At 38.9% G+C, this 25,058-nt stretch overlaps 1 protein-coding gene across 1 annotated transcript in view; it reads right to left on the bottom strand.

Moving 5' to 3' along the window:
- The window catches only part of TEX12 (testis expressed 12), a 43,803-nt gene extending 36,681 nt beyond the window's left edge, over nucleotides 1-7,122 (bottom strand). The window contains exon 1 of the mRNA XM_069080414.1: nucleotides 7,009-7,122. The gene's annotated coding sequence lies outside the window, so the exon portion shown is untranslated. The remainder of the gene's footprint in view (nucleotides 1-7,008) is intronic.
- Between the last annotated feature and the right edge of the window lie 17,936 nt (nucleotides 7,123-25,058).

Here is a 25,058-nt window from a genome sequence, read left to right on the forward strand (position 1 = left end):
TGTGGACCTCTAATACAAATCCACTGGTCTGCATGCTCCCATGTGGGGACTAGAGCAGGGCTGGGAAACCTGTGGCCTTGAGGCCACATTTGACAGAGTCCAAGTTTTACAGAACAAATCCTTTTATTAAGGGGATTTGTTCTGTGAAATTTGGGTTCGGTCAAAGGGCTGCACTTGAGGACCTAGAGGTTCCCCACCCCTCGACTAGAGGAATCCAGAAGCAAGATTCTGTTCTTGATACTTTTCTCATCTGTCTCTGTAACCCATCCCTTGGTAACCTCATTCCCACAACAAATATGAACCCCAAGTTTGCACTAGGGTTGTGACAGTGGGAATGAGCAGAAAAGGATGGATATATGCAAGAGATATGAAAGAAGCATAATTAACCAGAATCTCCAGTCCTGACTTGTCTACATTGCTGCCTGCAGTCATTAGCACTGGATTTCCCACAAGCACTTCAAATCCATTATTTCTAAAGTCAAGTTATCTTTTACCCAAAGCTCCTCTCTGACTTCCCCGTTGATGCTGGTTGTACTATCATTCACTTAGTCACTAGTGTTTGGTGTTCTCTTTAGTTCTTCCCTATCTTACTTCCCATATCCAACCAGTTGTCACATCCTATCAATTTGAGGGCAGTTAGTGGCATAACAGATAAAGCCCCAGGCCTGGAATAAAGAAGACCTGAGTTCAAATCCAGTCTCAGAAACTTGCAAGCTATGGGACCCTGGGCAAGTCACTTAACCTTGTTTGCCTCAGTTTCCTCATCTGTAAAATGAACTGGAAAAGGAAATGGCAAACCATTCCAGTATCTCTGCCCAAAAAACAAAACAAAACCCAAATTAGGTCATGGAGAGTCCGATATGACTGAACAACAAAAAATAATCAATTTTGCCTCTGCAGCACTTCCTGCAACTATCCCTTCTATGTCCCCACTACTCCCACCCTAGTCCAGGATCTCCTTATCTAACAGTATTGGGGTAACCTCCCAAATAGTCTGCTTCTCTCCACTCCCCAAACAATACTGTCTTCACATCACTGCCAGATTAACCTATGGTATGAACAGATTTAATGTTACTCCCTTTCCCCAAATATTTAAATGGATATCTATTCACTTCTCAAGTAAAATTCTCACTGTTTTGGCATTCTTTGGCACTGAGTTCAAATCCACCCTCAGATTGAATGACTGGGTAAATCAATGAACCTCTTCATTTATTGATGAGTTTCTCATCAATAAGTGGGGATGATGTCAACCACAGGTTTTGAGGATCACATATGATAACATATATAAAGATAACAAACAAACCTTAAAGAGCTATATAAATTCTAGCTTATTATTATGTTAAGTCAGATCTTCCAGATGCATCATCACTGCTATTGTACCTTCAGCAGAAAAAATACACAGGATATGTATAAAGAACAATGTGTAGTCCCAAAGCAGCACATCCCCTAGGCACATCCTGGCAGAGAAAGGACAAGGTGGCTATAGACACACAGTGAGACCTCCAGCTTGGTAAGAATACAGACCCATTGGGTGAAGCTCCAATTTAGTCTATCTAATACTTTGTCTTGCTTGATCCAGTTGTGGGTGGAGCCTCTGAAATCCTAGTGTGGGGCACTGGCTGTGTTCCTCTACCTCAGCACCATTATACTTCTTAGCCTGGCATTCAAGACCATCCCCCATTAGACCTTATCCTGCCTTTACCGACTCATCTTACTTGATTCCCCTACCTTGTTCAACAAACATTTACTAAATGTCCACTACATGCAGCATGCTCTTTGCTCTGGTTAAATTGGATTGCTCACTGTCTCTGGTACGTGTCCTGTTTCTGCACTTTTGCTGGCATCATTCCCTACATCTGGAATGTCCTCACCCTCTCTCCCTCATGTCTACCTTTTGAAATCCTGCCTATTCTTTATGGCTGAGTTTGAACACCATTGCCTCTACTAATCCTTCTATAACCCATTCAGTCAATGATGCTTCTTCATGTTTGGACCTAAAGATACTTTGTGCTTCTCACAATTTTTTAAACTCATCATTAGTATTTACATATGTGTCCTATTCCCTTACTAGACTGCAAACTCCCCAAGGACAGAAACCACGTTATTTATCTTTGTATATCCTCCACTGTCCTGCACATAACATGCATTTAATAAAAGTTTGATGAAGTTGGGTAATGGGAGGGAACTGCTGGGAGAGGAACTAACAAGGGGAAATTCCCTCCTGGATCTGATTCTCACCAAAAGGAGGAACTAGTTTCTGAAATAGAAATGATGGGAATTTGGGGGGAGAAGTGGTCACTGTCTTTTTGTGATTTGTAGATTTAAGGAGAATGGATTTCAAAGAGTTCAGTGGAAGGAAGGATTGGTAGGATTCCACAGACTAAATGTAACAAATAATAAATAAGATCCCATAAACTAAAATTCTGTAGAGAAAACCATCCCATGAGTTTAGGAAACTCTTAAGAATGAGACTCTGCAGGCACAAAGGGAAACAATTCTGATGAGAAGGAAAAAAGGTATTTTCACAAAGGACTCACCAAACAATTTATATTTGAAAAAGATAGGAAGGTAGATGGAAGCAGGGACAGGGAAGAAAGGCGGCTTGCCAAAGTCTATAGCCATCCTGTTGGCTGATAAGAAAAAGAGTAACAAAAAAGGTGGGTTCTTTGTTGTTTTTAAAGCTACATTGGGGAAAAACAGGAGGATCAAAGAAAAGACAAGACTGCTGTTTGAGATGGAGAGGACAATGATAACAGATGACAAACATGGCAGAGCTGCTTGGTTCTAAATTTTAGTCCACTTTCTCTGCCAAGAAGGATGATGTTGAAACCAGAAAGAACACAACCAGAAATAGGGAACTGATTTAATGCACGGAAATTCTAAGAGAGTACACAGCTCACAGCTGTCCTTAATGGATTCAAGTCATCTGGTCCATCCTCTGGTACTGAATGAGAAAATAGACTAAAATTTAGAACTGAGGGACAGGAAGCCTGGAAAAGGAGAAAAGCTGCTTTGCTTCTCAAAAAAGAGAAGAAAGTAAATTAAAACTATAGACCAGTGAACTTGATTTAGATTCCTGGAAAAATTCTACACTGGATTACTAAAGATCGATAAGTAGTGATAACACCTAGAAAAGAAAGTGTTTTTTACAAATTGCCAGAGGGGCTTTATCAAGAATTGTTCACACCAGGCTAATCTTCTACCTTTTTTTTTTTTTTTTGATAGGGCTGTTAAACTGGGAGATCAGGAGAATAGGTAGAGTTTACCTAGATTTTAGAGAAGCATTTGGTAAAGCTTTGTGGAAAAGATGAACAGACATGGGCTAGACACTAACACAGATAAAACTAGAACTTTTTGAATAACTGCTTGGAAGGAATCCAGAGTGCTGTGCCCTAGGGATCTATGGTAATGAGTATTTTATCAACAACTTGCACAAAACTATAAATGATGAGTCTATCAAATTGACACATGTTCTAAACACTGGCTTCACAAATACAAAATGTGGGAGGTAGGTTTGAAATTGGTTTGTCTGAAAAAGATCTGGAGTTTTTATTGATTTAGTATGAGTCAATCAACATGGCAACTGGGAGAGGTGATATGATCCTTGACTACATTAAGAGAGGCATTAAGAGAGATACCAGAATAAAGAGGTGAAAGTCCCTCTCCACCCTACCTTGGTCACATCACATCTGAAGAATTGGGTTCAGTTCTGGGCATTCAGATAACTTGGGAAGGACATTGATAAAGTGGAGATCAGCTGGGAAGGGTGATCAAGAGAGGAAAAACAAGCATTCATTAAGGGCCAGTCACTGTACTAAGAACTTGACAAACATTATCTCACTTCACTTAATTCTTAAATAATGAGGTAGGCACTATTAAGATCTCAGTGTTACAGTTGAGGAAATTGAGGCAAGAGTTGACTTGCTCGGGGTCACACAGTACATGTCTGAGACCACATTTGAACTCAGGTCTTCATGACCTGAGCCCAGTGGAGTGCTCTATCACTCCACTACCTGCCTGATCAGGATAGAACTGGAGTCTGTGTCACATAGAGATCCACTGGGGGAAGTTTACTCAGAGGAGTCATAGATATTAGCAAATATTTGAAGGGCCATCTTGTGGAAGGACTAAATTTGTTGTATTTCTCCCCAGATGGAAAAACCTGGAACAATGGATAGAAGTTGCAAAGATGAAGATTCGGACTCAGAGACACCCACAAGTGCAGGGCTCTTGCAGTGTAGAACTTCTAGACATAGGGAGGGGCCCCTTCACTAGAGGTTGCCAAGTGAAGCTCGAAATGGGGATTCTTTTAGGGATTTGGCTTGGACCAGATAGATATTCCAGTCTAAAATTCTGTGAACTAGTATAAAGCTAGTCTGCATAAACTCTTGTCTAAGAGTGGGGTTTCGAGGTTCCTCTTATATCTCACGAAGTATAGAGTACAGATGAAGAGATTCACCCAAAGATTTCCCAGTTTCCTCATTATGTTTCAAGACATTCCTGTTTCTCTCATCATGATGTTGACCTCACCAGAAATACCAGAGGATTATAAAATAGCAATCTCAGAATAGAGGAAACCTCAGAAGAGTCATACAGTCTAATCTGTACCTAAACAGTAATCCCCGGTATAATGTACCCAACTGGATCACCCAGCCTATGTTTGAAGACTACTATCTCCTGAGGTGATCCACTCCCCATTTCTGGGGAAGTTAAGAAGTTTTCTTTTCAATGATATTAAATTTGCTTCTTTGCACTTTCCACTAATTTTCCTAGTTTTGTCTCCTGGAGCCAAGTAAACCTCATCTAATCCCTTCCTGCTATGACACTCCTTTCCACTCCTTAAAGATAGCTATTATGTCCTACTGAGTCTGATCTTCTCCAATCGAAAGAGTTCCTTTTTCTTCAATTAATCCTCCTGTGGCATTATGTCAAGGTCTTTAACTATCCTTGTTGACACTCCTATGGAAACTCTCCAGCTTATCAATATTCTTCCAAAAATGTGGTAGCCAAAACCAGTCATCTAGGTAAAAGAATACACATTTTGCTCCTTTTCTTTGTGAATCACATTGCACAGGTATAACATATCAAATTGCTTATTGTCTCGGGGAGGGGGTAGGGTTAGGGAAAGAATTTGGAACTAAAAAATGTTAAAAATTGTTTCTATATGTAATTGGAGAGGGCAAAATAAAATATTATTTAAAACAAAGTGAATCATATTGTTTGTTAGGGATTGAGAAAAATGTTGCTAGTACAGGAAAAGTATAAAAGGAAGTAGTCTAGGGGCAGCTAGGAGGCACAGTGAATAGAGCACTGGTCCTGGAGTCAGGAGGACCTGAGTTCAAATCCTGCCTCAGACACTTGACACTTACCAGCTATGTGACCTTTGGCAAGTCACTTAACCTCAATTGTCCTGCCTTCCCCCCTTAAAAAAAAGAAAGTAGTCCAAAAGGGGCCTAACCAGAGCACAGAGCAGGGGACTTGTCATTTCCCTCATCCCGTATATTATGCTTCTCAATGGAAACATAGCTTTGGAGCTGCTATATCACATTACTTACTCACATTAAGCTTGCAGTCCACTAAAAACCCCATGAGACTTTTTCTAAAACATCTCCTGTCTAACCATGTTTCTCTCATCCTGTGCTTGGAAGTTGATTTTTTTTCACCCAAGTGTCAGACTTTATACTTATTACCTATCAAATTCCATGTTATCAATTAAGCAATATTTATGAAGTGCCTGCTTCGTACCAGGCACTATACTAAGCTCTAGGGATACAAAAAAGAGACAAAAGATCATTCCTGTCCTCAAGGACCTCACAAGCTAATGGATTTTTCTAATTTGTCAAGATCTTTCTGATCCTGACTGTTCCCCGATTTGTTAGTCATTCCTCCTAATGTGTGTCATTTAAAAATGTCTTAGTTATGCCTTCTATTCCTTTGTCTGAGTCAATGTTAAGCAACAGAGGTCAGACACAGATCCTTTGGGCACTCCACTAAAGACCTTCTACCAAGTTGATATCAAGGTACTCCTGAATATTCTTTGGATCCCAATATTCAATTAGCTTTAAACTTAGCTAAATACCCTGTAGTCACACTGAATCCATCTTTTTCACAAGAAAAGGACCTAGCCTCTTACTTTACTGGGGGGAAAAAATGAGTTCATTCAATGTGAGCTCTCTCTTCTGCTCTTCTCTTCTTATAAAAAGTCTTTGGTATCATCTTCCAATCTCTCCTGATTTTCCCCAGTTTGTGACAGGGAGGTGGCCCTTTTCCTTGTCAAGGTCAATGCCTCTTACTAAATCATACTTCCCTCCCTAATCTTCAATCTTTTCCCTACAAAATTATTCTTTCTCTTCTGCCTTCAAACATGCCCAAATATTCCACATCATTTAAAAAAAACTTTACCATACCATTAAGATATTGCCCTATATCTCTCCTCCCCTTTTTCAGTTAAATTCCTTTAAAAAAAAAAGTTGTCTATACTATCTGTCTATACTACTCCTTTTACTCTTTAACTTTTTGTAATCTGACTTTTGACATTATCATTTAACTGAAACTATTCCCTCCAGAGTTGCCTGTGATCCTTTAATTACTGAATCTGATGTTCTTTTCTCAATTTTGACACTGTTGACCACCCTCTTCTCCTAGATACTCTCTTCTTTCTGGGTTTTCATGACATTATTTTCTCCTACATCACCTCTTACTCAAGCACTCCTCAGTCTTCTTTGTTGGGTTGTTATCCATATCATACTCCCTAAATGTGGGTGTTTCCTAAGGTTTTGTTCTGGTTCTTCCCTTCTCCCTTTATATTCTCTCACTAGCTTCATCAGCTCACCTGGCCTTAATGTAGATGTCTCCCAGATACACATATATTCAGTTCCAATCTCTCCACTAAGCTTCAGTCCCAGATCACCAGTTCCCCATTGGGCATTTCAAACCAGATGTCCCAGAGACATTTTAGGCTCAACAGGTTTAAAATTAATCTCATTATCTTTCTCCTTAAACCCTTACCTCCTCCAAATTTCCCTATTTCTGTTAAAAACACCACCATCCCTCCAAGGCTTGAGGTTTGTAATCCGAGCCTTATCCTGGCCTCTTCATTCTCCTTTGCCCCATATATCCAATCAAATGCCAAATCTTGTTTCTACTTTCACAATATTTCCTGAATCCAATCCTTGTTCTACATTCCGAAGGCTACCACCTTAGTAAAGGCTGTCATCACCTCTTGCCTACACTATTGCAACACCTTCCTGTTTCAAAAGGTCTCCCTGTCTCAAATATTTCGCCACTCCAGTCCCTCCCATTCACTGCTGCCAAAAGTAATTTGCCTTAATAGCTGATCTATGTCACTCCCTATTCAACCAACTCTAGTGACTTCCTATTGTCTCTAGTATTAGATATAAATTCCTATATCTAGTTTTTAAAGTTCTGCACAGCCTGACCCCAACCTATCTTTCCAGCTTTATTGGACATTATTCTCCCTTTCAAACTCTGCAGTCCAGCAAAACTGGTCTTCTTTCTGATCTTTCCCCATGATTCTCCATCTTCAGCCTCCTTCCATCCTTTCCCAATCCCCCTGTTAGTGCTCTCCTTCCCAAATCACTTCATATTTAGCTACTTTGTATGTGCGTTAACTTTATGTTTATGCTGTCTATATTTTTGTACACATACTTCTTGTTTACCTGTTAGAATAAAATCTCCTTACAAGGGAGAGTTTCATTCTTTGTATTTGCATCCCTAGCACCTAGCATCACGCCTGGCACGTAATATATGCCTAATAAATCCTTGTTAATTTGATTGATTGATATCATAATCTATCCTATATCTCTCCATCTATTCTACAATAGGGTGAGATATTTTATCAAATGCTCAAGTAAAACCCATATAAACTGTATCTACCACATTTTCCCAACTTACCAAACTCTCAAACCTGTTCAGCCAAATCAATAAACATTTATTAAGTCTTTACGATGTGCTGAGTACTCAACTGGAGACACAAAGAAAAGCAAAAATGTGGTCCCTACCTGCAAGGAGCTCACATTCCAATGGGGGAGCCCACCTGCACACAGCAGCCATAGACAGGCTAAACTAGGAGGCATCGCAGAGGGAAGGGGTGGCAGTAAGAGGGATCAGAAAGGCTTCTTATGGAAGGTGGGATTTGACTGAAAATTGAAGGAAACCAGGGAAGGCAAGGGGTAAAAATGAGAAGGGAGAACATGCCAGGCATGGGGGACGGTTGGTGAAAAAGTACAGAATCCGCAGGTGAAACATTCCAGGAACAGCAAGGAAGTCAGTTTTGTTGGATGGCAGAATATATTGGATGAGACTAAAATGTTAAAACACCGGAAAGGTAGGAAGGACCCAGATTATGAAGGATTTTAAAAGTCAAACATAGAATTTTATAGTTGATCCTGGAGAGCCACTGGAATTTATTTAGCAGGGCAACTAGGTGGCATAAGGGATAGAGTGGCAGACCTGGGATCAGGAAGACCTGAGTTCAAATCTGGCCTCAGACATTCACTAGCTGTGTGATCCTGGGCAAGTCACTTAACCCTGTTGGCCTCAGTTTCCTTATTTATAAAATGAACTAGTAAAGAAAATGGCAAACCACTCCAGTATATCTTCCAAGAAAACCCCACATGGGTACTGAAAACAACTGAACAAATGACATGGTCAGACCTGTCTAAAAAAAAAAAAAAGACTAGTTTTATATGACCTGTTCCTTGAATACTGCACTGGTGCTTTGTCCTCACAATTTCCTTTCCTTTAGTTTCACTAATCCTCCTTTTAATAAAACATTCTAGAATTTGGTCAGGAATTGAGATCAAAGTCACTGACCTAGATTTTTCAGGCTCCATTTGCTTCCTTTTGCTGAAAATCATTATGATACTGGCCCTTCTCCATTCCTTTGTTAACTTTTAAAGCATACGTGATCTTTCAAAAATCACTGAGTGGGAGCAAAAAGTGTTAATTGCTCTTGGTTCTTTCCATGAGTTAGTTGGATGATGCAACTACTTCTGATAGGAAAGGGGTTACCTGTCCAGAAGTTCTCAAGTCCTTCTTCCCTCTCAGGAGAGTCCAGAGGACAAGGTGGTGTTGAGAGTGCATGGCTGCAGAAATGTGGGCCTCACCAGAGAGGGAAAAGATTATTGATTAACAGAGTGCTCATTTTGGAGCTTATACCCAAAGGAAAAGAGGATGTGTGTATGTACATACACATACTTACATATACCTATATATGCCTTATATATTACATTATTTATATTATATAATAAAACATTTATAACTGTATTTTTCATGACAGCAAAATGTTGTAAACAAAGAAGATGGCTATTAATTGGGGAATCACAAAATAATTTGTGTTTGTGAATAGAATGGATTGTTATTGTGACATGAGAGACAATGAATAGGAAGAATCCAGAGAATCATGGAAAGATATGTGAGAATTGATACAGAATAAAATAAAGCAGATTCAGGAAAATTATATACACAGTAGCTATCACAATTCAAATGTTTTAAAAGAACAATATTATGAAACTTAACCATGTGTAATCATAATGACCAAATTTGGAGCTGCAAAAAGAATGGAACAAGGTACCTCTTTTCTTTCACTGGAGTTAATGTAGAATGTTGCCTGCATTATCATATATGGTGGATGTGTTACTTAGCTGGGTTTTTCTTCTTTGTTACAAGGGAAGATTAATTGGAGGGTAGTAGTGTATTCAGAAATGACTGCAATGTAAAACCAAAACCATGAATAAAATTTTTTTAGAAAAAAATTAGAAGTAACACCCCAGGAATTTCTGTGCTAGGAATCTTTCCTTTTTCATTTTCCAAACTCAAAGGTTGTAAATATTGTAATAAAGAAGAGAGTTAATCAGACATTCCTAATCAATTGATTTTCCACCCAGTCTACTTTATGAAATTACAGAATATATACATATATATATTTGGAAATGAAAATGATATATAAACAAAATATTCCAATAAAAATTTAAAATGTAAAATTGAACTCAAGGATTTGTTTTTTAAAGGAATTTTAAATGTTTTGCATGAATATTAAGGAATGGCTCAGCTTTTAGGATTTTACTTTGGTTCATTAGGGCTAGGAGTCAAAACATTGGCTATCTTAAGCTGGCAGAGTATCCTATCTTCTGAGGAATTCACTTAAAATGCTCAAAGATTACCCTCAAAATCTGTTGGGAGCTTAAAAAAAATTAAATCTAGTTTTTTGTCTCCGGTTAGAAATATGCACTGAAATACGTAAATCTATCTGAAACCTTTTTAAGAACTCAGTGAAAAAATTCTTCAGTAAGAAATTAATTGACCACGGTTTTCATGAATAAGGTGGTCAAAACAAGCCATTATAGTTTTACTGAAGCAGCAATGCCTCATCCAGTACTTTCTGCTGACAAATAAAATTAAGCAATAAGCAAGGTTTCACACACTCCCTCCCTCTCCCCTTTTAGGGGAAAACCATCCATTCCAAGAGTTCAGTTCACTTTGAACAGACCCAGCTGTTTAATGTGTCAAATATGCTTCATGGTTCTTGCTGACCTGTTTCTCTATCCCGTGATCTTTGTTGCCCCCTCAAAAAACACTAACATTATTGAGCTTAATTTCATATCTGGTTGATGCAGAATTCACAAGGTAGAATATGAATGAGTTGTAACCTAGACACCCACCTTCTTTGTTAGTACAACATACTTCAGGGACCTGTGATTTGTCAGCTGACAAAACTATTTATAATTGTAGTTTTAGAGAATTTCTGGAGACTCAGAGAGAATAGATGACTTGCCTGTGGTCACACAGAGGTGTCAGAGGCAGAATTTGAACTCAGGCCTTCTTGACTCCTAGTCCAGGGTTTTATTCATTAAACCATATTGCCTCTTAGTATAATATAAATGATGGGGAAAGGGATTGGCCTTTTAAAAAATAGAGAGGAATGGGAAAAGTTATCTTGCACAATTCTGGCTAAGGGGAGAATTCTGAATTAAACAAGGGATAGATATGATCATAGAAGACAAAATGAACCATTTGAATTACATAAATTGACAAGAATTACATAAATTTGACAAGAACAAAATGAATATAGCTAGAATTAGAAGACAAATAGCTAATTGGGAAAAAAACATTTGCAGCAAATATCTCTGATAAAGGTCCGCTTTCCAAGATATATAGGGAATTGATGCAAATAAAAGAGCAAAATTCATTAAGTGATCAAAGGATATTTAAAGGAAATTCTCAAAAGACAAAAGTCAAGCAATCCATAACCTTTTTGAAAGAATTCTCTGAATCACTGATAAGATAAATTCCAAATAGAACAACTCAGGATTTACCTTACAAACTTCACATCAACAAAGAAGATGAAAGACAAAAATGGTAAATGTTGGACTAGCTATGGGAAGATAGGCACACTGTTATTAGAGCTGTGAATACATCTGATAATTCTGAAAAAGTTTTAAATTCTACTAAAAAAAGTCACTAAACTCTTTAACTCAGAAATACTACTGTTCTTCTTAGAAATACTGAAGACTGTCAAAGACAGAGGGAAAGGTCCCATATATTCAAAAAGTTTATAACTGTACTTTTTGTAGAAGCAAAAACTAGAAAGCAAGTCCCCACCAAATGGGGAATGACTGAACAAATTATGGCAAATAAATGCAATGATGTGTTATTATGTCATTTAAAAAAACAATTACAAAAAATTCAAAGAAACATAGGAAGACTTATATGAACTGATACAGAATTAATTAAATAGAATTAGGAGAATAATTTACATGGCCACAATAATGCATGGGAAAACAACTTTGAAACATTTCAGAACTCTAATTAATGTAGCAACTTCAGAGGAAGGATGGTGAAACATGCTTCCCACTTCTCAGAAGAAATGTAATAGACTAAGTTTTCAATGAGGCATCTGTTTCCAAAGAGCCAATATGTTCATTTGTTTTGTTTGAATTTACTTGTTGGTGTAGTGTAGACTGATGGGTTGAGTTCTACCCCACTCACTTCAACCCTCTTAACAAGATTACAGTGCAGAAGGGTTAATCATATGTGTATTTGTGGGAGAATGTGCCCCAGGTTTATTGTTACTTTTTCCATGAAATTTCACTGAATGCTTTTGCTTTCAGGTAATGGTGTCTTCTGACTGACTGGTATAAAGATGAAGGCATTGGTAGGAACTCAAGAACTATGGTTTCATATGGATACAAACCTACAAAGGACGTTTGGGAAGTCTTTTCTGAAGGACGCATATGCAAGCAGTCTGAGAGACCCACTGTCTCCCTGAACACTTTACCTCCTCCATATGCTAGTTGATTTTTCATATTTAAATATTTCCCTTGGTTTCTCATCCCCAGGGTCCACATAGGCAGTATGTTAGAATGAAAAGAGCAATGGATTTCAAGTCAAAGAATCTGGGTTCGATCCATTTACCATTTGCTACCTGTAGTCTGACTTTGGGTACATCACTTAACTTTCTGGGTCTCAGTGTCCTCTTCTGTAACCATTAGGCTGAACTGAACGGCTTTTATTCAACACCTTTTTAAAAATTTTATTGAACACCTTCAAATTCAAAACATATAATACAATGCTATGAATGATGTATTTTACGGAACTTAATTTCCAAATGCCCTCTTAAATCCTCAAAAAATACAAAATTTTAACCATGTTTATAGATATTTTTGTAAACTTGTTTCTGTATTTCCTTGTCCTAATGAACATATTTAAGCTTGTTTTTTTTTGAACAGTACCATTTTGAACATGATAGCCAGCAAACATAACAATAATAATAATCAATAATAGAAGACACTTATATAGCACTTTAGGATTATAACACAAAGGCCACCAATGGCCTGGGGTTACTGAGGGAAGTCAATCTGTTTGCTTTTAAATGATGTGACCACAAACCACTGCACTGGGAGTTCGGGGATCCAGCCTTTCTGTGTGTTTGCTTCCTCCATCACTACCAGCTGTCTTTGTTTTTGTTATCGTTTTTGTTGCTGTCTGTGTCCCTTCCGCTTGCAAAATAGGTGTCAAAAGTTGTGTTTAATGCTAAGTGAAATGAGCAGAATGAGAACATTAATGACACATTATAACAGTAACATTGTGCAATGATTAACTTAGAAAGACTTAGCTCTTCTTAGCAATACAATGATCTAAGACAATTTCAAAAGATGCATGATGGAAAATGCTACCCACATCCAGAGAAAAAATTATGGAGTCTGAATGCAGACTGAAATATATTATTTTCACTGTATTTTGGTTTTTGTAGCTTTTTCCTTTTGTTCTGTTTCTTCTTTCACAACATGACTAACGTGGAAATATGTTTACATGATTGTACATGTACAACTTATATCAGAATGCTTGCTGTCTTGGGGAGGAGAGAGAGAAGGGAGGGAGAAAAATCTAGAACTCAAAATCTTATAAAAATGAATGTTGAAAACTATCTTCACATGTAAAATGCATTTATCAGGGAAAAAAATGCTGTTTAAGATCTGCAAAAAAGATCCTCTCCAGCTGGAAGAATCAGGACTTCATGATGGAGGTGGAATTTGAGTTGCATCTTGAAAGTGGAGATTCTGACAGGTTAAGATGGTAGGGGGTACAGAGGGAATGTTGGGCACAGGAAATAGCATGAACAAATTCTGACTAATGAAGCTTTACTTTCCTCCAGGCCATAGTACTCTTATGCTTCTCTTACTATGTAGTCCCACTTGAGCCTTTCCATCACAATTAATGGATATAATTTTCCTATCAATCAATCAACAAATATTCACTCAGGACCTGCTATGTGCCAGGCACAATGTTAGGCACTGGGGATACGAAGAAAAAAATGAAACAATCCCTGCCTTCAAGGAGCTTACATGGGAGACAAAACGTATGTGTGTATATATGTATATGAAGACACAAAATAAATACAAAATTATAAGACAATGTTGGTGGGGAAGAGGAGAAAGGATGAGGATAGGCTGCATGCAGAATTTAAGGTGTGAACTGAATTTGGAAGCTAATTAGAGATTCTAAGAACCAGAGGTGAGGAGAAAGTGCATTGCAGACATGGTAGACAAAAGGCAAAGGCATAGAGATGGGAGATGGAGTATCATGCATGAGGAGGCAACATAGAGCAGGGTTCAGATTCAAATCTTACCCCAGACACTTACCAGATGAGTGACCCTGGACACTGCTCTGTGCCTCAGTTTCCTCATCTGTAAAATAAGGAGGTTGAACTTGATGACCTCTAAGATTCCTTCCAACTCTAGATCTGTTATCTCATGAACAGCAAGATCAATTTGCAAGACCACAGAGTGCATGAAGGGTAGTAATGAGGTTAGAATGGTTGGGTCAGACCTAACTAAGCCTTAGGAAAATTACTTTGGCAGCAGGATGGAAAATGGACTGCAGTGAGGAGAGATTTGAAGCAGAGAGATCATTGTAATTAGGTGGTTATTTCAACAGTCTAGGCAAGATTTAATGAAGCCATAAACTAGGGTGGTAGCTTTGTGACTAGAAAGAAGGTGAAGGATTTTCAGAAAGTAGAAACAATAAGATATGACAACTGATGCCAGTGCAGGGGATGGAGAGTGGAGTTAAGAATGACACTAAGGTCATAAGCGTGGGTGACGGACTTCACAAAGAAAGATGCCCTGGGCAGGAACAGGGAAGTTTGGAAGAAGAATGGATTTGGGGGAAGATGATGAGGTCCATTTTGGAGATGACCATAGGTCATACAGTTCAAGATGTCTACTGTAGTGATATGAGATTGGAAAGTAGGAGAAAGATGGGTCATCCCTGCAAAAAAAAATCACTCACTGCTTTATCCCCTTAGAGCTCTGTTTTCCAGGAAGTCGGTTACAAATAGATAAAATGGTAAGCTAATTCACCTATAATTCTTAACAATGGCCCTTCTGTGTGAGTGTTGGGGCTTGGGGAAGGGATTTCATTCACTTCTGATTTCATGGGACACTCCCAGAGTACTCCCCCTATCAATGTACATCTGCAATTTTGCTGCCCCTTTATAATCTTCAGAGGGTTGTGAGGGGGTATTAAAGTGTGATTTAACTTGTCCTGGGTCATATAGCCAGCAAGAGTAAGAGGTTACACTTGAACTCAGATCTTCCTGGCTTCGGGGTCTGCTCTTTAGTCAGTTAGAGCACTGGGTCTTGAGTAAGAAAGACCTGAGTTCAAATTTGCCTTCAGATGCTTTCTGGCTGTGTGGCACTGGACAAGTCACTTAACCTCTGTGCCTCAGTTTCCTCAGCTGTAAAATGGGGACAACAATGGCACCTCCCTCCCAGAGTTATTGTGAGGATCAAATGAGATGATATTTGTAAAGTACTTAGCACAATGCCTGGTACATAGTAGGCTCTTAATAAATGCTTGTTTCCTTCCTTCTATCCATCTGTCAAGTTTTTATGTTCCAATGGCCTTATAGTCAAATAGTTCCTGAAACTTGTAAAGCAGTTAACATATTTCAAAGCCTGTGATGTCATCTTACCTTCTTAAAAAGAGAAGTTATTTCTGTAAGACAAGTAGGCCTTCTGGAAACCATGCTCCTACCTTTACAGTCTAACCCAAAAGAGTAGGTTAGGCTACTGGAGGGAGGAGTAGAGAGTGTTAGAAGTGTGGATAAAAGGAGAAAAGAAAGAAAAGAACATCAATGAAACATTTTTTTTAAACACATTGAAGAAAGTTCAGAAGGGAACACAAAGAACCAGGATGCTTTTATTACATTCATGTTGATTATAAAATATTCTTCAAAAAACACAAAATGTCACTATTTCATATACAATACTCTTTTCTATGCTTTGTATATTGAAATATTTGTATTTGGTGATATTCATAAAGTTCATAATAAGAAAGAACATTTAAAAAGAAATTTGTGAAATAGTGGGTTAGGTAGAAAGGGATGGAGCTTTACTTAGTAAAGTGATTTGTGGGAGAGAGTCCCCAAATCACATTATGCAAGTATTTGGCTACTTCCATCTGTGAATGTGGCTAGGATTGGAGATGGGGCTGGGGTTGGAAGGTACTTGCCATGAGAACCAGTTCAGTGGGTCTTGGTTCTCATCTCTGAGAGAGTCAAGGTAAGAAGGATCTGTCATCTGCCATGGCTATCTCTGTAAGAAGAGTTAGGAAACAAAGATTGGGATCTTCCTCTAACCTGCACCTAAGGTATGCAGAGCAGCAGGATGAAGTGACCCTAGACCACAAGGGTGCCGCCAAGAATACTGCCACTCTAGCTGTTCTATGAGTGCATCAACGTGAAAGTCCCCTTCAACAGTACAGCTCACTGCCCATTCCTTGTCCATGGTCTCCCATAAATTCATCATAGGAGAAATCTTCCTCAATTCCTTTTGACATTGAGAGGACACCAGTGAAGGACACAAATACTGTACCCCCACCTCCACCCCGATCTTTTTGCAACCTATGAAACAAAGAGCACCAATGCACTTTTTTTCAAAAAGAAAAAAGTAAAAAACAATATGTGTTGATGTTATAAATTAGTATTATGCACTTTGTTGAGATTAGAATTTGAAGGAAATTCCCCGCCCAGTTTTTGTAGTGCTGGCTGGATTGCACTAAACTTGTGACAAGGCTAAAGTTTTTGAATCTTCAATTAGCTATAAAACTGTGTCTTTAAGAGCCCAGAGCAATAATCTGGATAGCAATGTTAATGATAATAATAGCTAGCATTTAAATGTAGTTCTTAAAGGCTTACAAAGGACTTTACAAGTATTATCTCATTACAACCTCACAATAGCCCTGGGAGGTAAGTGCTATTATTATCTCCATTTTACAGATAACAAAACTGGGGCAGAAGAGGTTCAGTGACTTAGCCAGGGTTGAAGCTAGGAATTATCTGAGGTAGCATTTGAATGCAGATCTTCCTGTATACAGGCTTATTACTCTATCCATTGTGCCACCTGACTGCGGAGTGGACAAAATAATGGATTTGTAGTTTGAAGGTGAGATAAGGTACCAGATTATCTTACTTGTCTCCTGAGGAACCTGTGTGGGGGCTGAGAAGCCACAGTTAGAACCAAACATGGAACAACTGACAGGTTTTAGATTGGAAAAGGAGTAAGTCAAGGCTGTATGTTATCACCTCATTTAATTTATACACAGAGTTGTTGAGTTGCTTCAGTCATGTCCAACTCTTTGTGAACCCATTTGGAGTTTTCTCGGAAGACACACTGGAGTGGTTTGCCACGTAGATGAGGAACTGAGGTAAATAAGGTTAAGTGACTTACCCAGATTCACAAAACTATTAAGTGTCTGAGACCAGATTTGAACTCGGGAAGATGAATCTCCTTGACTCCAAGCTCCTTGCTCTATCCATATCTAGCTGCCCCTCCATGAAGAGTACATCATGTGAAATGCCAAGCTAGATGAGTCAAAAGCTGGAATTAAGGTTGCCAGAAGAAATACCATCAATCTTAGATATTCAGATGATACCACTCTGATGACAGAAAGTAAAAAAGAATTAAGAAGCGTCTTGATGAGGGTGAAAGAGGAGAGTATAAAAGCTTGTTTGAAGCTTAACGTCAAGATCTTGCAGATCTTGGCAACTGATCCTATCACTTCCTGGCAAAGAGAGGAAGAAGAAATGGAAGCAGTGTCAGATTTTATATTCTTGGCTCAAAGATCACTGTAGACAACAATTGCCCCATAAAATTAAAAAATGCTTGCTCCTCAGAAGGAAAGCTATGGCAAATCTGGACAGCATACTTTAAAAAAAAAAAGGGGGGGCATTGCCTTGCGACAAAGGTCCATATAATCAAAGCTATGGTTTTTCCAGGAGCAATGTATGCCTATGAGAATTGAACTCTAAGAAAAGTTGAATGTTACAGAATTAACATTTTCAAATTGTAATGCCAGAGAAAACTTTTGAGTATCTCTTGGACAGCAAGGAGATCAAATAAGTTAATACTTAAAGAAATTAATTCAGACTATTCAGTGGAAAGTCAAATACTGAAGCTGAAGCTTAAATACTCTGGCCACATAATGAGAAGATGGGACTCATTGGAAAAGACCCTGATGGTGGGAAAGATTGAAGGTGAAAGGAAAAAGGGACAGTAGAGGACAAGATGGCTGGATAGTATTATGGAAACAATGAACATGAACTTAGACTTAGATAATGGAGGATAGAAGAGCATGGTATGCCATGGTGCATGGGGTCACTAAGAGTTGGACATAACTGAATGACTAACCAACAACAAAGTTTGAAGGGGTTCAAATTTAACTTCTGTCTGCCTCAGTCTCCTCTTTTACAAAAAGGATAATATTAGCATCTACCTCCTAGCATTGTTATGAGAATCAAATGTGATCATGTATGTTAAAGCTCAAGGTTGAAAGTATAAAAATCATTTCTTTGGATATGTAAGATGAACTAAAGATCATAGAATTTAAATCTTAAAGGGACCTCAAAAATATTCTAGTCTTATCCTCTCATTTCACAGATGGGAAATTTGAAACTAAGGGAGTCTAAATAATTGAAAACCATAGGGCATAGAGTAGAAAGAAGTTTCAGGATTTGAATTCAGGTCCTCTCCAAATTTAGTGCTCTTTCTTCCATACATCTTTATTATAAACTTGTATTTGTCCTTTCAATCCCCCACCCAACTTGTATACTCCTTGAATGAGATCTTCAAAGTTTCCCAAATGGTCTATATTTGAATGTTATAGAATCAGAGTTTGAGCTGAAGGGGGGCTTCAAAGGGTATTTAGGTCAAACCCTATTGGAGCAGGAATTGCTGCTACTACAGTATCCAACCACTACTTGAAGAACTCCAACGAAGAGGAGCTCCAAAGCTCCTAAGAAATTTCATGTCACTTTTGGACAGCTCTAATCATTTTAAGTCTTTTCTTACATAGAGCTAAAATCTGACCCTGTATCTTCCATTCATTATACCTACAGTTCTTGCCTCTAGAGCCAAGCAAATATAGTCCTTAATCTATACAAGAACTATTCCTCCAGTCTCCTCTTAACCAGGACAAACATGAAGGAATAGCTGCATGAATGCATGAACAAAATGAAAGAAAAATCATTTACTGTGTGCAAAGTACTGTGTTAAGTGCTAGAAATACAAATAGAAAAGCAAGAGTACCTGCTCTCAGGGAGTTCACATTCTAATATAGGACACATATAGCTACAAGTCAGACAGAAAAATCCCGTGACCTTGGGGTACAGCCACAAAGCAGAAGGTAATGAATATTCTTCAGTGTCATTTCATTTCTTTTCTTTTTTTCTTTATTTTTTTATGGTTAAAATTTTAATCAAGAATAGAGGAACTGATAGATGGAGGCAGAGTTGGCAGGGAGGGGCAGGACCAGAGGAAAGATTAAAATCAGGAGAACAAAAATATGAAAGTCTTAGAGCATGAGCACAGAGAATTGACCTCAAACCCTGCAGCTCTTCACCAGAAAACATGTTACAGGAGTAAACAATTGATTACAAAGCCAATTCAAATTTAGTAATAGTGGGGAGAGTAGAGAAAGAGTGTGGATTATTGTGTTTAGAATCTCTACCTTCTGTCTTGGCAACTGAAATTTAAGAAAGCTACTCAATTCAGAAAGAAACCAGACCTGATATAGGCAAAAGGCTGTGACTGGGATGCTACCTTAGCCCCAGCCCTGCTGCTGTGACCTCCATTCAACAAACTCCCTGTATTATTTTCTTTAATCTATGATTCCCTAAGACTGTTCAGCCCCTTTCCCTTGAAAATTCTACTAAGACCTGTAGCAGACCCCCAGGCTGGCCCCAGTCTAGACAACTCTGGCTGCTCAAATGGCTGTTTATGTCCATGGGTGTGTCCATTGTTACTCCATGGGGAGTTTTCTGGGGATCTAATTGAGATCCTTGGCTACTATACTTCAGATGGAAGGCTCAGAGCTCTTTCTATAATACAAACTACAACTTGCTAGACCTACGTTGGGTAGGGTGAGGTAAGAACAAACCCTCTGTTTCTGTTCACACATCCCCCCAGGACTGGACCTAGTTGTCCACCAAACAAGAAAGAAACAAGACATCTGCAGAAATAACCATATGGAAGACATTGCTCCAGCTTTAAAAGAGATGAGTCCAGCTAGCAGGGGCCCTAAAGGCCTCATTTCTCAAATGCATAGAGAACTGAATCAAATTTATAAAAATACAAGCCATTCCCCAATTGATAAATGGTCAAAGGATATGTACAGGCAATTCTCAGACAAAGAAATCAAAGCCACCTGCCATCTATAGTTATATGAAAAAATGTTCAGTTTTCTGCATGAAGCCTCCCCTGAATTTTATAAACTGGACTCATCAACATGGGAGTGGAAAGGAGATTTTCAACTTCATTCTAGCAGTTGAATTATATACTTCCTTTAGATATAATTCAATTCAACAAATATTTATTTTTAGGGGCGGCCAGGTAGCACAGCGAGTAAGAGCACCGGCTCCAGTGTTGAGAACACCTGGAGATCGAATCCCGGGCTCAGACCCTTAGCACCCACCCAGAAACACCTGGCCGTGTAACCTTGAACAAGTTACTTAACCCCAATTGCTTAGGGGCGGCCAGGTGGCTCAGCGAGTAAGAGCACCGGCTCCAGTGTCGGGATGACCTGGATCAAATCCGGGCTCAGATACTCAGCACCACACCCAGAAATAATAACTGGCCGTGTAACCTTGAGCAAGTTGCTTAACCCCAATTGCTAAAAAAAAAAAAATTTATTTAACACATTCTTTGTGAAAGTAAGAACTTCCTGATTATGGACCAGATACTTGAACCAAGAGAACAGCTAGGTGGTGCAGTGGTTAGAGCTTTGGGCCTGGGGTGAAAAAGACTCATCTTAGTTTAAATTTGGCCTCAGACACTTACTAGCTATGTGACCCTAGGTAATTCATTCAACCTTGTTTGCCTTAATTTTCTCAATTGTAAAATGAGCCAGAGAAGAAAAATGGCACATCACTCCTGTATCTTTGTCAAGAAAATCCCAAACATTTAAACTTATGGAAGTGAATGTTGGAAATTTAAAATTAATTAATTAATTTTTTTAAAAAAAGAAAACCCCAAAACACAAAGACTTGAACATGACTGAACAACATCAAAACTGAGCAATTTCAGGCTTTGCAGGAACAGAAGCATTCCCTCTCTGGAGTGTACTATAGATCTACTAAGAGACAGAAAGATGAACAAGATGACCTACAGAAGATTCCTACTGATTAGGAAATCTAGTCTAGGAAATCTATCCACCTTGCCCCCTAGGTGCCCCAAACCATTCTTGGCAACTCTCAATTAATATCCAGTTATCTTCTGAATATGGCATAGTGAAGAGAATGTTGGACTTGGGAGTCAAGAAGGCCTAAGTTCAAATCTAGCCTCAAACACTTACTAGCTGTATGACCTTGGGCAAGTCATTTAAACTGACTCAAGTTTCTTCATCCAGAAAATGGGAAAAACAATAATTCTCAGGATTATTGTGAAGATATAATAAGATATTTTATGCATAGCACTTTGCAAACCTTAAAGTTATATGAAAATGCCAGCTATTACTATTTTTTATTTTAATCAAATGCTTTATTAGCTTCTAGTTTACATCATTCATTTCCACCAGATTTTGAGTTACAAATTTTCTCCCCCTTTTTACCCCCATCCACCACCCTAAAACACCCCCTCCTCCAATCTGCTCTCTCCCATATCTTCTCCCATACCCCCTCCGACTTTTCAGTAGGGCACGGTGGATCTCTATGTCACAATATTTGTATGTCTTATTTCCCAGTTACATGTAAAATAATATTAATAATAATATAGATATATATTTTAAACATTTGATTTTAAAACTTTGAATTCCAGATTCATTCCCTTACTCCCTTGTCACCCTCCCTTACTGGGAAGATAAGCAATTCAGTATAGGTTGTACATGTGTAACTATGCAAAACATTTCCATAGTGGATATATTGCAAAAGACTGACTATATTTCCCTTCCTCCTATCCCACCTCCCACTTGTTCTATTCTCTACTTTGATCCTGTCCCTTTTCAAAAGTGGGTGCTTCCAACTTCCCTCCCCCCCAGCCTGCCTTCCCTTCCATCATGCCCCCTTCTCATCCCCTTCCCCTCTACTCTCCTGTAGGGTGTGATACCCTATTTAGTGTGTATGTCATTTCCTTCCTAAGCCAAATTCAATGAGAATAAGGTTGACCGATTCCCTTTTGCCTTCCTGTTCTTCCTCTCCACTGTAACCATTTTCCCTTGCCTCTTCTATATGAGATAGCTTATTCTGTCTCTCCCCATCTCCTCTCATTATATTCCTCTCTCACCTCTTAATTTCACCTTTCAAGTATCATCCCTTCCTATTAAATTGGTCCTGTGCCCTCTATGTATACCTGTACACATATATACACACATTCACATATGTATTCATATGGCCATATACCCTCCTATAAAGACATATATATATATTTGTGTGTGTGTGTGTATATATATATATATACATTTTTATTCCTATCAACAATTATCATACTGAGAAAAGTTTCATAAGTTACAATTATCATGTTTCCATCAAGAATGCTTGAAAGTCCTCTATTCCACTGAATGACCATATTTTCCCCTGAAACATGATACTCAGTTTTGCTGGGTAGGTGATTCTTGGTTTTAATCCCAGCTCCTTTGACCTCTGGAATATCATATTCCAAGCCCTTCTATCCCTCAGTGTAGAAGCTGCCAGATCCTGGGTTATCCTGATTGTGTTTCCTCAATATTCAAATTTTTTCTTCCTGGCTGCTTGTAATATTTTCTCCTTGATCTGGGAATTCCAGAACCTGGCTATAATATTCCTAGGGTTTTTCTTTTTGGGATCTTTTTCAGGAGGTGACTGGTGGAGTCTTTCAACCTCTATTTTGCCCTCTGGTTCTAAAACATCTGGGCAATTTTCTTTGAGAATTTCTTGAAGGATGATTTCTAGGTTCTTTTTTTGATCATGGCTTAGAGGTAGTCCAATAATTTTTAAATTATCTCTCCTGGATCTATTTTCCAGGTCAGTGGTTTTCCCAATGAGATATTTCACATTGCCTTCTATTTTTTCATTTGTTTGGATCTGTTTAATGGCATCTTGATTTCTCATAAAGTCACTAGCTTCCATTTGCTCCAATCTAATTCTGAAGGAACGAGTCTCTTCAGTGAGCATTTGAGATACTTTTTTCTATCTGGCAAATTTGGCTTTTTAAGGCATGTTTCTCCTCATTGGCTTTTTGAACCTCTTTTGCCATTTGAGTTAGTCTATTTTTTAAAGATGTTATTTTCTTCAGTCTGATTGTTGACTCTCATTTCATAATTTTCTTGCATCGTTCTCATTTCCCTTCCCAATTTTTCCTCTACTTCTCTTATTTGATTTTCAAAATCCTTCTTAAGGTCCTGTATGGCCTGTAACCAGCTTGTACTTTTCTTGAAAGCTTTTGGTGCAGTTTTGACTTTACTGTCTTCCTCCTGTTCCATGTTTTGATCCTTTTTGTCCCCAAAATAGAAGTGTAAAGTTGGGTTGCTCTGTTTACTTTGCTTCCCTTGTTTGCTCATGTTGCCACTCAATTACTTGGCTTTTGGACTTTTTGCCACAGTAGGACTCTGCTACCAGACAGGGGAGCTTCATACCATATGCTGGGGTTTTCTCAGCTGCCGAAGGTATTAGTTGTATGCCCTCTCTGAAGCCTCCACACACTCTGGCAAGCTGGTTGCACACCCCAGGACCTCCACCCTAGCCAGCAATCCAGATCCAAGCAGGTTAAAGCAAGCACAATTACCCCTCAGACTGGTTGCTTGGTCCCCCTACAATCTGCAGGCCAGGAGCTGAAGCTGCCACGTGACTGCCGCTGCATAGCTGCTGTGCCTCAGCGGCTTCTTGCCCTGGGGGCAGAGGCCAACGGCACTCCCAACTCCTGGATCCCAAAGCCCACACTGCACTGACCTCTCACTGTGTCCTTAGCATCTATATGTTGATAATTCTGGAAACTTCCACAGCTGCTGGTGATCTGAAGTTCCTCCAGCCAGTGGTTGGTTAGGCCCTCCCTGGGGCTGAAACTTCAGGCTCTGGCGGGCCAGGGTCAGCTCCCTGAGTGCTGCACCTGGCCCGCCAGGCTGTCCTCAGTGGGAGGTTAGTTTCTTTGTGTCATTTTGTGGGTTCTTTATCTCCAAAGTTTCTTCAGAGTCACCTTTTACATGAATTGGAGGAGGTGAGAGCCAGAGCCCCAGGAAGTCCTGTTTCTACTCCACAACTTGACTCCGCCCCCCAGGTATTACTATTAATATTAGATTTTTTAGAATAAAGGAGGAGGATTTGGACTCATCACTCCCAAACATACTTCTAACTGAACCCAAAAGAGACATGTAGACTTGATTTTCTATTTTAAAAAGTAGCCAAAAAAAACTCTTTGATTCAAAACTGATCCTGGAAGATAGGAAACACTGGCCTTCAGGTATGGCAGATAGTTTAAATACAAAATACACTGAATACACTGACTTCTACTTACAGGGAAAGTATATAGAAAACAGTCTACAACCTGACTAAATCAAAAGTGGTAGATGGAGTTTTAAGGCACCTGTATTATGAGGTTCTCATTCTATCTTTTCTCCAAATGGGGAAAAAAAAAAACTAAAAAAATAAGAACAGGGAGAAATGTTGCTCATCTATTCTTTTCTGGAGGCTGCATAAGAAGCCCTGCTAGGCCTTAGCATTAAATAAGCCCACTGCATTGTATAGTGAAAAGTGCCCTGGCTCCAGGGTGAGAAGATCTGAGTTCAAATTCTGCCTTTGATGTAATACCTGTGTACATTTGGGCAAATAGCTTACTCTGCCTGCTTAGTTTCCTCTTCGATAAAATGAGGGATTTAAATTAGATGTCATCTGAGACCTCTTCTACCCTTAGATCTATGACCCTAAGTCCTCTCAATAATATCTTAGGTTCAAGCCTCTTAGTAGGCTGAGCTCTACCCAATAAACACTTGCAATTTTGAGTGTGAATGGAATTAATTAGGGAACATGAAGCCCATAAATGGGAGGTGAGATCTTTGCTTATTAGGACAAAAGT

Source organism: Petaurus breviceps, unplaced genomic scaffold (genome assembly GCF_028583685.1).
Source record: "Petaurus breviceps papuanus isolate PSGF00001 unplaced genomic scaffold, PetGlider_PUasm1.0 91133, whole genome shotgun sequence".
In the NCBI taxonomy this organism is placed as follows: Eukaryota; Metazoa; Chordata; class Mammalia; order Diprotodontia; family Petauridae; genus Petaurus; species Petaurus breviceps.